The sequence below is a fragment of the Pongo pygmaeus genome, chromosome 9 (assembly GCF_028885625.2).
Source record: "Pongo pygmaeus isolate AG05252 chromosome 9, NHGRI_mPonPyg2-v2.0_pri, whole genome shotgun sequence".
Taxonomy (NCBI): domain Eukaryota; kingdom Metazoa; phylum Chordata; class Mammalia; order Primates; family Hominidae; genus Pongo; species Pongo pygmaeus.
In genome coordinates, this window is record NC_072382.2 from 60,663,227 (window position 1) to 60,675,387 (window position 12,161).

Sequence of the window (12,161 nt, forward strand, 5' to 3'; positions counted from 1 at the left end):
CCCTCTGCCAGAAACACTCCATCGCCTATCCTTCTGAATGCAACCTTAGGTCTTTCCTGACCGTAATTTGGGTCCTCTCCTCCCCTATAGATCTTCATAAAATATACCTTAGGGTTCATCTTCATCCCATAGGCAGTGCTCCTAAAGGGTTTGTACAAGGTGAACTAAAAGAATAACACATTGTAGTAAGTTGAATGGTGGCCCCTAAAAAGACAGATCCTCATCCCATTCCCTAGAAACTAAGAATGTTACCTAATATGGGAAAAGGTCTTTGCAGGTGTGATTAATGATCTTGGATTCTCCAGGTGGGTTCTAAATCCAATAACAAGTACTTTTTTGAGATAGACAGATGAGGAGAAATACAGATACACACAGGAGAAGGCAGAGGCGAAACTGGAGTGATGTGGCCATGAGCCCAGGAAGCCAGCAACCACCGGAAGCCAGAAGGGGAAGGGATCCTCCCTTACAGCCTTTAGAGGAAGCATGGCCCCAGCAACACCTTCAATTTAGATTCTGGTCTCCAGAACTTGGAGAGATGAATTTCTGTTGGTTTAAGCGACGATCTTTGGGGTAAATTGTTATGGTAGCCCTAGGAAACTAATACACGGGAGTCTGGGTCACAGGTATGCATGGACTTGCCCTGTCTGTAATGGACATCTTTTCCGAATTCCATCTCATGCTGGCCTTTAAAGGGAAGTGGCTGGAGCCCAGTGTCCGACATTTTCTCCTCTCCACATTCCTTTCTAAAGGCGCTCTGAACCTTCTGTCTTGGCACTTATCTTGGATACTTAACATAATTTTATTGGGTTAACCAAATCTACCTTCAACTATTTCCTTCTGTCTAAACCAATGGTCCATTCTAGTCCAGTGATTGGTATCTTGTGTTTCTTAAGGTCATCTCCCTCTATGTTTTTCTCTTTCTCTCTCTCCTCCATTCTCTCTCATCTCTATCTACGTCACACTTCAGCAGTTTCTTTAAAATTAGAGCGCACAGCCAGTGTGCCCTGTCTCAAGTGGAGAGCCAAATTTCATTACCAATTGGAGCACTTTAAATCAATATTTGGACATTTAATGATTTTGCTCATTTTATTTGAATACATTAGAGAAGTCTGATAGGCCTATTAGGGTCCCTGTGATTAACATTTTGAATCAGTAAAAGGTGCCAATTAAAAAAAATTGTCTTGTTTCTGGCCCACCATAAAAATCTGCATAATTTAGCAATTATTTTATCATTTTGAATATATATTAAAAAGTAGTTTTCAGTGTTTAATTAGAAGATATAGTCAACATATTTTAAAGTGAGCTACCTCCTCCATATATTAGAGCTGTAAGTAAGAAATATTTGGCGCCAGCTCCAATTTGTGAACTAGCTTCACATCACATTTCTGCTCAAGGCATACATGACCCTCAATCATCCTGTGTGCCCCTCTCATTAGGAACAGATTTACTACTAATCAGATGAACTAGAATCTCCCCTCGAGACTACAGATGGTGACACCACAATTAACGAAGAGGCCATGTCCTTAAAACTCAGTAACTTCTTTAAAACCTTAACCCCAGAGACAGAAATCCTAGAGGCTTTCTTGGGTGTATTCTAGGAGGCCTAGGCCTAGTCAGGGCTCTGCTGCCCTCCTGCAAGGGTTAGAATTTGGGAAGATGAATATTACCTATCCATTTCACCTTCTTAGCCTTCTTCATTTAGGAAGAATGATGTAGTCATATCTGTCAAGTATAAGCTCATAACTAAGTATATTTTTAAAAACCAGATGATTATCATTAGTAGCTGTTTAAACTTTTGTTGAAAGGGCTTGGATAGGTCTGGATAGGGCATCAGCCAAACATGTCAGTGTGTGTGAAGGTGTTAGATTCTGCCTTAGGTAGAGCAGGACACCGACCTAGTATAATATGAATGTTGGCAGCCAGAAAGTATTGCACCAAAATTCTAAGGGGATACCTGATCATTGAGTGCTGGGCAGAAAGACACAGGGATAGAAATAGGGAACAAATCCTGGGCAGAACTGATGCCAAACAACAATACAGCTGGAAGGAGTGGTTGCAGGATCTGAGCCATGGTGCCTCAGGGACAATGAGCACATAACGTGTGGGTTGGTTACGCTTATTTAACGATTGAGGCAGATAACAGAAGCAGGAGAATCTCACCTAGCTGATTTCATCTCAGAATCTGGTGCACTCTCATTATCTCCATCCTTCCCCTGACTCTGCCTGGTCACTCCTAATTCACCTAGCTCCTCTTTCTGTACCTGCCCTTTGGGCACAATTCATCAGCAGCCTCCCTTTCCCAGTTTAGAACCTATTTCTTCTCACTTATTTGATTTCTGCTCCTGAGCCTTCTGGGACCTCAGTCCCTTCCACTGGTCATCAGTACTCATTATTCCGGACATATAGAAGTCAGGTATAGAAGAGTGGTGCTCTCAAATAACCATTCAAAGCCAGGGAGAACTGGGAGTTGCCATGAGATCATCCTGAGAGGAGCAGCAATAACCAAAAGGCAACCAGGCAGGCAGAGGAGCTTTAGGCTAGCAGCCGAGGCAGTGTCTAAAAGGTTTTGTTTCTGGCTCAGTTCCTGGTGTCAGTGTGGAAGTAACAGAGTGAGCTACACAGGTAGATACTTTGAAAAATATCACCTTAGGAAGCTCTAAACATTAATAGGTAGCATGGTAGTTAGGATGACAGACCAGTAACCCTGGAGTCCTCAGGCAGAGAGACTTGAGACATAGCCTCCTTCAGTAAAAAGAAAACCTTCTGGGTTTTTGATTCCTCCAGCCTCCCCAATCCTCAGCTCTCTCACTAGCTGACTGTCCTTGTCCATCTCTATGCACAGGACACATCAGCCAGTGCTTATTCACTTATATCAGGAAGACTGCTTCAAACACAGGAAGAGGACAGATAATTCTAGGCTTGGGTAGAATCACCAACTGGTTGCTGTGAAGACCTACTCATAACTTTCAAAAGCTGTTATAACCTCTGCCAGCCTGTATCTTTCTCCCGTGTTAGATGCTTCCTGCCCTCAAACACTGGACTCCAAGTTCTTCAGTTTTGGAACTTGGACTGGCTCTCCTTACTCCTCAGCTTGCAGATGACCTATTATGGGATCTTGTGATCATGTGAGTGAATACCTAATAAACTCTCCTATATATTAGTTCTGTCCCGCTAGAGAACCCTGACTAATACATCACCAAACACTGTTTGCTAACCTGAACTACATTCGCCAAATGTCTCATTTGAATCACTGACACCAACTTATGAAAGTGTAAGGTTGAATTCTATTACCACTGATCCCATTTGAACCTCTGGATACTGATTCCTAGTTTCATACTGCAATTGCATCTCTACCTCCACCACCTGCCTCAAGCACAGGCTGAGGAGACAACACTCTCCTCTGTGTTTGCATTACATTTTTGGAAGCAACAAATATTAACTTGAGTGTCTATGGAGCACCAGGCCACAATCTGGGCACTGGTACCCAGAAATGAAGAAGACATAACCCCTTCTCTTTCAAAGTGCACAGTCTTTATCATGGCACCATTATATTACCATATAAGTGTTTCTACTTTTATCACTAGAATATTGCTACCTTATAGTCAGGGATAGCTGTGATATAAGACAGAATTGAGTTCAAATCACCATGTTGTTAACTGTGTGCTCTTGGAGAGTTTGCTTATATTCACTAGTTTGTCCCATCCTTCCCCCACTCTTTGCCAAACCTTTTTCAAATAACTTTCAATATGCAGACCAGAGAGACTTGCAGTTCCTTCAGTGAAGAATTGACTGTTATGGAAGTACATTCCCATTATAAACAATTAGAAATCTAGGCAAAATATACGTAATCATGGTTTTCAGACATTAGACAATAGGTAATGTGAGGCTGTGATCCCTAGAAGAAGAGAACCAAAAAAGATTAGCTCTCTGATTGCACCCTCTTAGTGCCAGGAGGTGTTTCTAGGTGATAATGTAAGGGGGAATCCAAAGCAAAGCCCAGTAGTCTCTCTGAATTGAGGAGACGGAGATTAGGGTTTGAGGAAGACCAAGGTGTTTAGAATTTGCAGAGTACTGGAAAGAGTGAGTTGCTCAGAGAGAGAGAGAGGGAGAGAGAGAGAGAGAGACAGAGAGAGTGGGTGTTCTGGAGATCTTCAGAGGGTTCTTCATAAGTATTTTACCTAGTGCTGGCTGATCTATGAAAGCATGAGAGCAAACTGCACAAGGTGGAGACAAAAATAATCACTAGAAGACAGTGAGTCAAAAACTTCTGAGCTTGCACAGGAATGGGCAGTTTGGGTTCCTCATGGCCAGGTGGAGAGACATTGTATAGAATCTTCAGAGTAATGCATATCATAGAAGTTGGGCTAAAACTCTTTCCTGGACTAAAAGACTGCTGTGGACCTGTAATAACAAAGCTTCAGTGTAAGCTTTAAAATGACCAAACTGATCTACAACTTACTATGATGTATCACGAAACAAATTCTAACATCTTTTAAATAAATACAACAAAATCTATTGCCCAAAAATACAAAATCACAATATCTGATATCAATCAAAGACTACCAGGCATGTCAAGAAATGTAAAAATATGACTCATAGACCAAGAAAAAAAGAGCTGATATTAGTAAACAATAACCTTAAGGCAGTTATTATCAATCTAACTCATATGCTTAAATATGTAAATTAAAACATAAACATGATGAGAAGAGAAATGGGAAATACATAAAAGTGCCAAATGGAACTAATGATGAAAAAAATAATTTTGGGATGAAAAATATATTGGCTGGGAGTAACAGCAGATTAAATACTGCAGAAGACAAAGTCAGTGAGTGCAAAGATATAGCAACAGACACTCTCCAACACAAAACACAGAAAGAAAATAGAATGAGGAAGTCCTAGCCAGAGCAATTAGGCAAGAGAACAAAATAAAAAGTATACAAATTGGAAAGAAAGAAGTAAAATTATCTCTGCAGATGACACAATCTTGTATATAGAAAACCCTAAGGGCTCCACCAAAAAACTGTTGGAACTAATAAACAAATTTAGTAAATTTGCAAGATACAAAACAAAATGAACATACAAAATCAGAATTTTTTTTTTTTTTTCTGAGACTTCTTGTTCTGTCGCTCATGCTGGAGTGCAGTGGCCCCATCTCAGCTCACTGCAACCTCCGCCTCCCGTGTTCAAGCGATTCTCCTGCCTCAGCCTCCCAAGTAGCTGGAATTACAGGTGCCCACCACCATGCCCGGCTAATTTTTGTATTTTTCTTTAGTAGAGATGGTGTTTCACCATGTTGGCCAGTCTTGTCTTGAACTCCTGACTTCAAGTGATCCACCCACCTCGGCCTTCCAAAGTGCTGGGATTACAGGTGTGAGCCACTGTGCCTGGCCAACAATCAGTAGCATTTCTATACACTCACAATGAACTATCCGAAAAAGAAATGAAGGACACAATGTCATTTATAGTAGCTACAAAAAAAATAGAAATAAATTTAGCCAAAGAGGTGAAAGATCTGTACACTGAGAACTATAACCCATTGATGGAAAAAAAATGAAAAAGACCAAAAAAAAGGGAAAGATAGCTCACGTTTATGGATTAGAAAAGCTTATGTTTTAAAAATGTCCATACTACCTAAAGCAACCTACAGATTCAATGCAATCCGTATCAAAATCCCAATGATATTTTTCATAAAAAATAAAAATATCCTAAAGTTTGTATGGAACCACAAAAGATCTCAAAGCATTCTTGAGCAAAAAGAACAAAGCTGGAGACCCCCCACTACCTGATTTCAAAATTGACTACAAAGCCATAGTAATCAAAACAGCATGGTACTGGCATAAAAACAGACACTTAGACCAATGGAACAGAACAGAGAACCCAAAATAAACCCATGCATTTTTGGTCAATTGATTTTCAACAAGAATGCCAAGAACACACAATGGAGAAAGGATGGTCTCTTTAATAAATGGTGCTGGGAAAACTGGATATCCACATGCAAAAGAATAAAATAAGACTCTCCTTTCACATCATATACAAAAATCAACTCAAAATAATTTAAAGACCTAAATGTAAGACCTGAAACTGTAAAACTACTAGAAGAAAGCATAAGGGAAAATTCCATGACATTGGTCTAGACAATGATTTTATGGATACGACCCCAAAAGCATAGCAAGAAAATATGGTTGCATCAAACTAAAAAGCTGCAGTATGGCAAAGGAAACAATCAACATAATGAAGAAACAACCTAGGAGTGGAAGAAAATGTTTACAAATCACACATTTGATATGGGGTTAATATCCAAAATATGTAAGGAGCTCAAACAAGCCCATAATAAAAAAAACAAATAGCCCAATTAAAAATGAACAAAGTTCAAGCTCATTCTTGTTGGTATAAAAAATAAATAAAAATTTAAAATGGGCAAAGGGCCTGAATAGATATTTCCCCAAAGAAGACATTTCAATGGCCAATTTTTTCTTATAAGAAAGTGCTCAACATTACTAATCATCAGGGAAATACAAATTAATCCCACAATGTGATGTTACCTCATATCTGTTAGAATGGCTATTATAGAAAGTACCAAAGATAATAACAAATGTTTTCCAAGATGTGGAGACAAAGAATCCTGGCACACTGTTGCTGGGAATGTAAATTAGCATAGCCATTATGAAAAACAGTATGAAAGTTCCTCAGAAAATTTAAAATTTAAAACTACCATATGATCTAGCAATCCCACTACTGAGTAAATATCCAAAGGACATGAAATCAGTATGTTGAAGAGATACCTGCCCTCTCATGTTCATTGCAGCATTATTCACAATAGCCAAGATATGGAATCAATCTAAGTGTCCATCAGTGGATGAATGAATTAAAAAAGTGTAGTATGTACACACAATGAAATACTATTTAGATTTTTAAAAATTTTGTTTTTCATTTGTGACAACATGGATGAACCTGAAGTACATTATGTGAAGTAAAATAAGCCAGGCACAGAAAGACGTAGACCACATAATCTCACTTATATATGGCATCTAAAAAAGGTAAACTCTTAGAAAAAGAGAGTAAAATGGTGGTTACCAGAGGCTAGAGGTTGAAGGGATTGGGGAAATGTTTGTCAAAGGAAAAAAAAATTCAGTTAGATGGGAGCAATACATTCAAGATGTATTGTACATAATGGTGACTATACTTAACAATAATATTTTATATACTTGAAAGTAACTAGCAGAGTAGATTTTCTCTCTCACAAAAAAAAGAGATTAAAAAAAGGGAAATAGAACCAAAAAAAACCAGCTTCGATGAACTAGGGAAAAATATCAAGTGTCCTAACATACATGTAATTGGACTTCCAGAAGGAAAGACAGCAAAGAGAAGTAAGGAAAAATATTTGAAGAAATAATGGCTGAAGTTTCCCAATTTGTTAGAAATTTATCAAATTTTATCAAATGTCTCAATTTGATAAAAAATTATATACCCATACCTGCAGGATGCTCAATGGATCAAAGCTGAAGCAACAAAAAGATAAACAAAGCATATTATATTCAAATTACTATAAACCACTGATGAAGAGAAACTCTTAAAAGTAATCAGAGAAAAACAAGGAACAAAGATAAGAATGACAACTGATTTCTCTTGCAAGTTATACACAAACCAGAAGACATCTTTAAGGTGCTGGAGAAAAAAAAAATTAACAACAAAAGACCTGTCAGCTCAGGGAGACTATTCTTAAAAAATGAAAGCAAAATAAAAACATTTTTAAATCCAAAAAACTGAGACAATATATTGCCAGCATTTCTATAAGAAATGTTAGAGATACCTCTTTAGACAGAAAAAAAAAATACCTGATGGAAATACAGATCTTCATAGTGAAATTAAGAAATGGTGAATATGTGGGTAAATATAAACTTGTTTTCTTTTTTAAAGTCCTTAAAAGATAATGGATTTGTAAAGGCAAAAATAATACAAATATATTGTGAGTTTTATACATATGTAGAATTAAAATGTATGATAGTAGCACAAAGTATAGTGGCAGGGAATTATAAAAGTGATATAATTTGAAGCTAGATTGCAATAGGTTAAAGATATTAATAAAGCCATTCCAGCTTTCTGTTGATTAGTTCTTGCCTGGTATACCTTTCCTATACTTTTACTCTATCTGTAGTTCAATATTTAAGGTAGACATCATAGAGTTGTTTCCTGATTTTTTTTTTATTATACTTTAAGTTCTGGGATACATGTGCACAACGCGCAGGTTTGTTACGTAGGTATACATGTGCCATGGTGGTTTGCTGCACCCATCAACCCGTCATCTACATTAGTTATTTCTCCTAATGCTATCCCTCCCCTAACCCCCAACCTCCCGACAGGCCCCAGTGTGTGATGTTCCCCTCCTTGTGTCCATGTGTTCTCATTTTTCAACTCCCACTTATGAGTGAGAACACACGGTGTTTAGTTTTCTCTTCCTGTGTTAGTTTGCTGAGAATTATGGTTTCCAGCTTCATTCATGTCTCTGCAAAGGACATGAACTCATCCTTTTTTATGGCTACATAGTATTTTATGGTGTATATGCGCCACATTTTCTTTATCCAGTCTATCATCGATGGGCATTTGGGTTGGTTCTAAGTCTTTGCTATTGTGAATAGTGCTGCAATAAACATACATGTGCATGAGTCTTTAGTTGTTTCCTGATTTTTTAAAAAATCGAGTATCACAATTTCAGCTTTTAAAAAAAATTTTACTTTAAGTTCTGGGATACATGTGCAGAACCTACAGGTTTGTAACATAGGTATACGTTTGCCATGGTGGTTTGCTGCATCTATCAACATGTCATCCAGGTTTTAAGCCCTACATGCATTAGCTATTTGTCCTGATGCTCTCCCTCCCCTCGTCTCCCATCCCACTGACAGACCCCGGTGTGTGTTGTTTCCCTCTCTGTGTCCATGTGTTCTCATTGTTCAGCTCCTGCTTATGAGTGAGAACAAGCGATGTTTGGTTCTCTATTTCTGTGTTAGTTTGCTGAGGATGATGGTTTCAAGCTTCATCCATTCTTTGACAAAACATTCGCAAATCAAAATCCCATTAAGTGGGGTTAATCTCAGGAATGCAAAGTTGGTTCAGTATTCAAAAACCAATCAATATAACTTACTATATCAACAGATTCAAAAGAAAATTTGTAAGATCATTTCAGTAGATACATAATAGCATTTGACAAAATTTTTTATTTGTGATAAAAATTCTGAATAAATAAGAAACAGAATAGAATTTTCTCAAACTGAAAAAGTAGAAATCATTATAAGACCTACAGCTAATATCATATTTAACAGTAAAAACCTGAATACTTTCCTCCTAAGATAAGGTGTCAACATTCATCACTTTTATTCACCATTTACTGGAGATTCTGGCCACTGAAATATGAAAGAAAAAGATATAAAAGTCATACAGATTGGCACAGAAGAAGTAAAACTGTCCTTATTTGTAATGATATGATTATGTAGAAACTCCCAAGGAATCTTCAAAAAATTATTTGAACTAATAAGTGACTTTAGAGAAGTTAGAGGTTATTTGTTCAAATATAAAAATCAATGGTATTTCTATAGTTTAGCAACAAGTAACTAAAACTGAAATTTTAAAAAACCAATAATGTTATTTATAATAGAATCAAAAACTACAACTCAGGGTTAAATTTCACAAAATATGTGCAGAGTCTATACACAGAAATTCATAAAACATTGCTGAGAGAAATTAAAGAAGACCTAAGTAAAAAAATAAACATATCATTCAATAAAACATACTACTCAATATTGTAAAATGTCAGTTCTCCCCAAATTGATCTATAGATTCAATGCAACACCAATTAAAGGCCTTGCATAATTTTTAGAGAACTTGATATCTTAAATCTAAAATGTATAGAAATGCTGATTCTGCAGTCAGATTGCTTGATTTTTAAATTTGGCTTGCATACTTTAGCAAACATCTAGAGCTGTTTACCCAAAACTTCGTCCTTCCTACTGCAACCCTCACTTCTTGCTACAGGTCATTATTTTGTTTGCCTTCTCCTTGGTGGCTCTATCCTTGGTTCCCTGATAAATCTTTAGATGTAGTCTCATTCTTCCTTCACGCATTGGTTACGAGGTGACCATGTGATCCAGTATGGCCAATGAGATAGAAGTGGAACTCCACTGGGTGGCTGCTGTTAAAGGCTGTCTTGTTGATGAAGAGTCATCTCTCTTCTCCTCTTCCTTTGCTGGATGTGGTTCTGCATGAATGTGAAGCCTGGAACTTTGATTATCATTAGATGAGTTGGTCTAAAGATGGGTCTGACAAACAGGAAGACAGAACAAAAAGATGGAAAGAGCCTGGATTCTAGATAAAATTGTTAACCTGCTGAGTTACCCAGCTCTGTGGAGCCACTATTAGAGGGGACTTACTGTTATATGAGAAAATAAATCATCCATATTTAAAAAATTATTTTACTTTGGGTTTTTGATGCTTGCATCCAGAAGCATCCTAACCGATAAAAATGTGTTCCTTTGGCTAAGTTAATTGCTCTGTGCTTCAGTGTCCTCATCTCTAAATTAGGGATAATAATAATAATGTTAATAATAATACTTACCTCATTGAATTTTTAGGCAGATTAAATGAGATAATGCAAATAAAATAGATGTACAATAGTTAGTAAGTACTCAATATATAGTAGTTGTTATTTTTAAATAATATGTTGGCTCACCCTTCTGAAAATAAGGGAAATATAAGTGAAGCAAATATATTTAATTCAATCAGCAAATATTTATAGACAATATGCTGTAAGTCAAGCCCTGTCACAATAGCTGTGATGAGTCCCTGTCTCCCAAAGCTCACAGACTGGAGGGGAATAGAGTCTAGAAAAGAGGCAATTATAGTACAGTACTTTGGCAATTTACAATTGCTTTGACTGGTTAAGTATAGGGTGTCAAGGTTACACAGAGAAAAGGCTTTTAACTCTGGCTTAGTAGAGTGTTAAGTTAGTAAGACTTATGGGAGGAGGTAGGGCCTCAAGAACATGAATAAAATATCCAGATGAAAAGGACCCAGTGAAGCATTTGGAAGGTGTCCCAGGCAGAGGAAAAAGTATAAATAAAGGCATAGAGACAAGGAGAAGCATAGGGCATTCAGGAACTCCAAACAGTTCAGTGTGGCTAAGCCATAGATTGCCAGGCTAAGAGATGAATGGACACATTGAAGACTCATGTACAGTCTTCATCTGTCACGAAAAGGAGGAACCCGCAGGCTTCTTGGGAGGGTTGCTAATTTAGAAATCAGCACAAAGTATTCTTAGTAATAAAAACTGTGCTGCTCCTGGTTCATGTCTCTAAATATGAATCTGACCTGTTATTTATTTAAGATGCGAAGCTCTTGCCTATACATCAAAGACCTCAGTTTAAAAAAAACATAAAATCTGGCTCAAGTTAAGATTGAAACTTTTAAAGTGGGGCAAGTTATAAATTAACATGTTTCCTACTGTATGCATGAATTGGAGGCTCACACTGAATTAGGTCACAGACCTGGACCAGACTAATTGGCTTTCGTTTATTGGATCCTCAAGCTGTGACAGATATTCCAAGAAAGGCAGAGGGGAAGGTTGGGAATACTGGACAAGTAGTAAGGTACAAAATTACAAGAGCAATCAAATTTAGAGACAGTCAATCAGGAAAATTCTTAGAGACCCTCTGGTCGGAGTTCTCTAACTTTTAAAAATATTTGCAGGAACATGGATGGAGCTGGAGGCTCTTTTCCTTAGCAAACTAATGCAGGGATAGAAAACCAAATACTGCATGTTGTCATTTATAAGTGAGAGCTAAATGATAAGATCACATGGACACATAGAGGGGAACAATAGACACTGGGGCCTTTCTGAGGGTGGAGGGTGGGATGAGGGAGAAGGTCTGGAAAAATAACTAATGGTACTAGGCTTAATACCTGGGTAACAAAATAATCTGTGTAACAAACTCCCATGACATGAGTTTACCTGTGCAACAAACCTGCACATGTACCCCTGAACTTAAAGCGTAAGTTAAATAATAATAAAATCAAGGTATCAACCGAAAAAAAATATATATAACACCCTTTCTTCAAATGTTCAAGTTTATCTTGGTAGATTGCAAAAAAATGGCCCCAAATTCTTCCAGTCC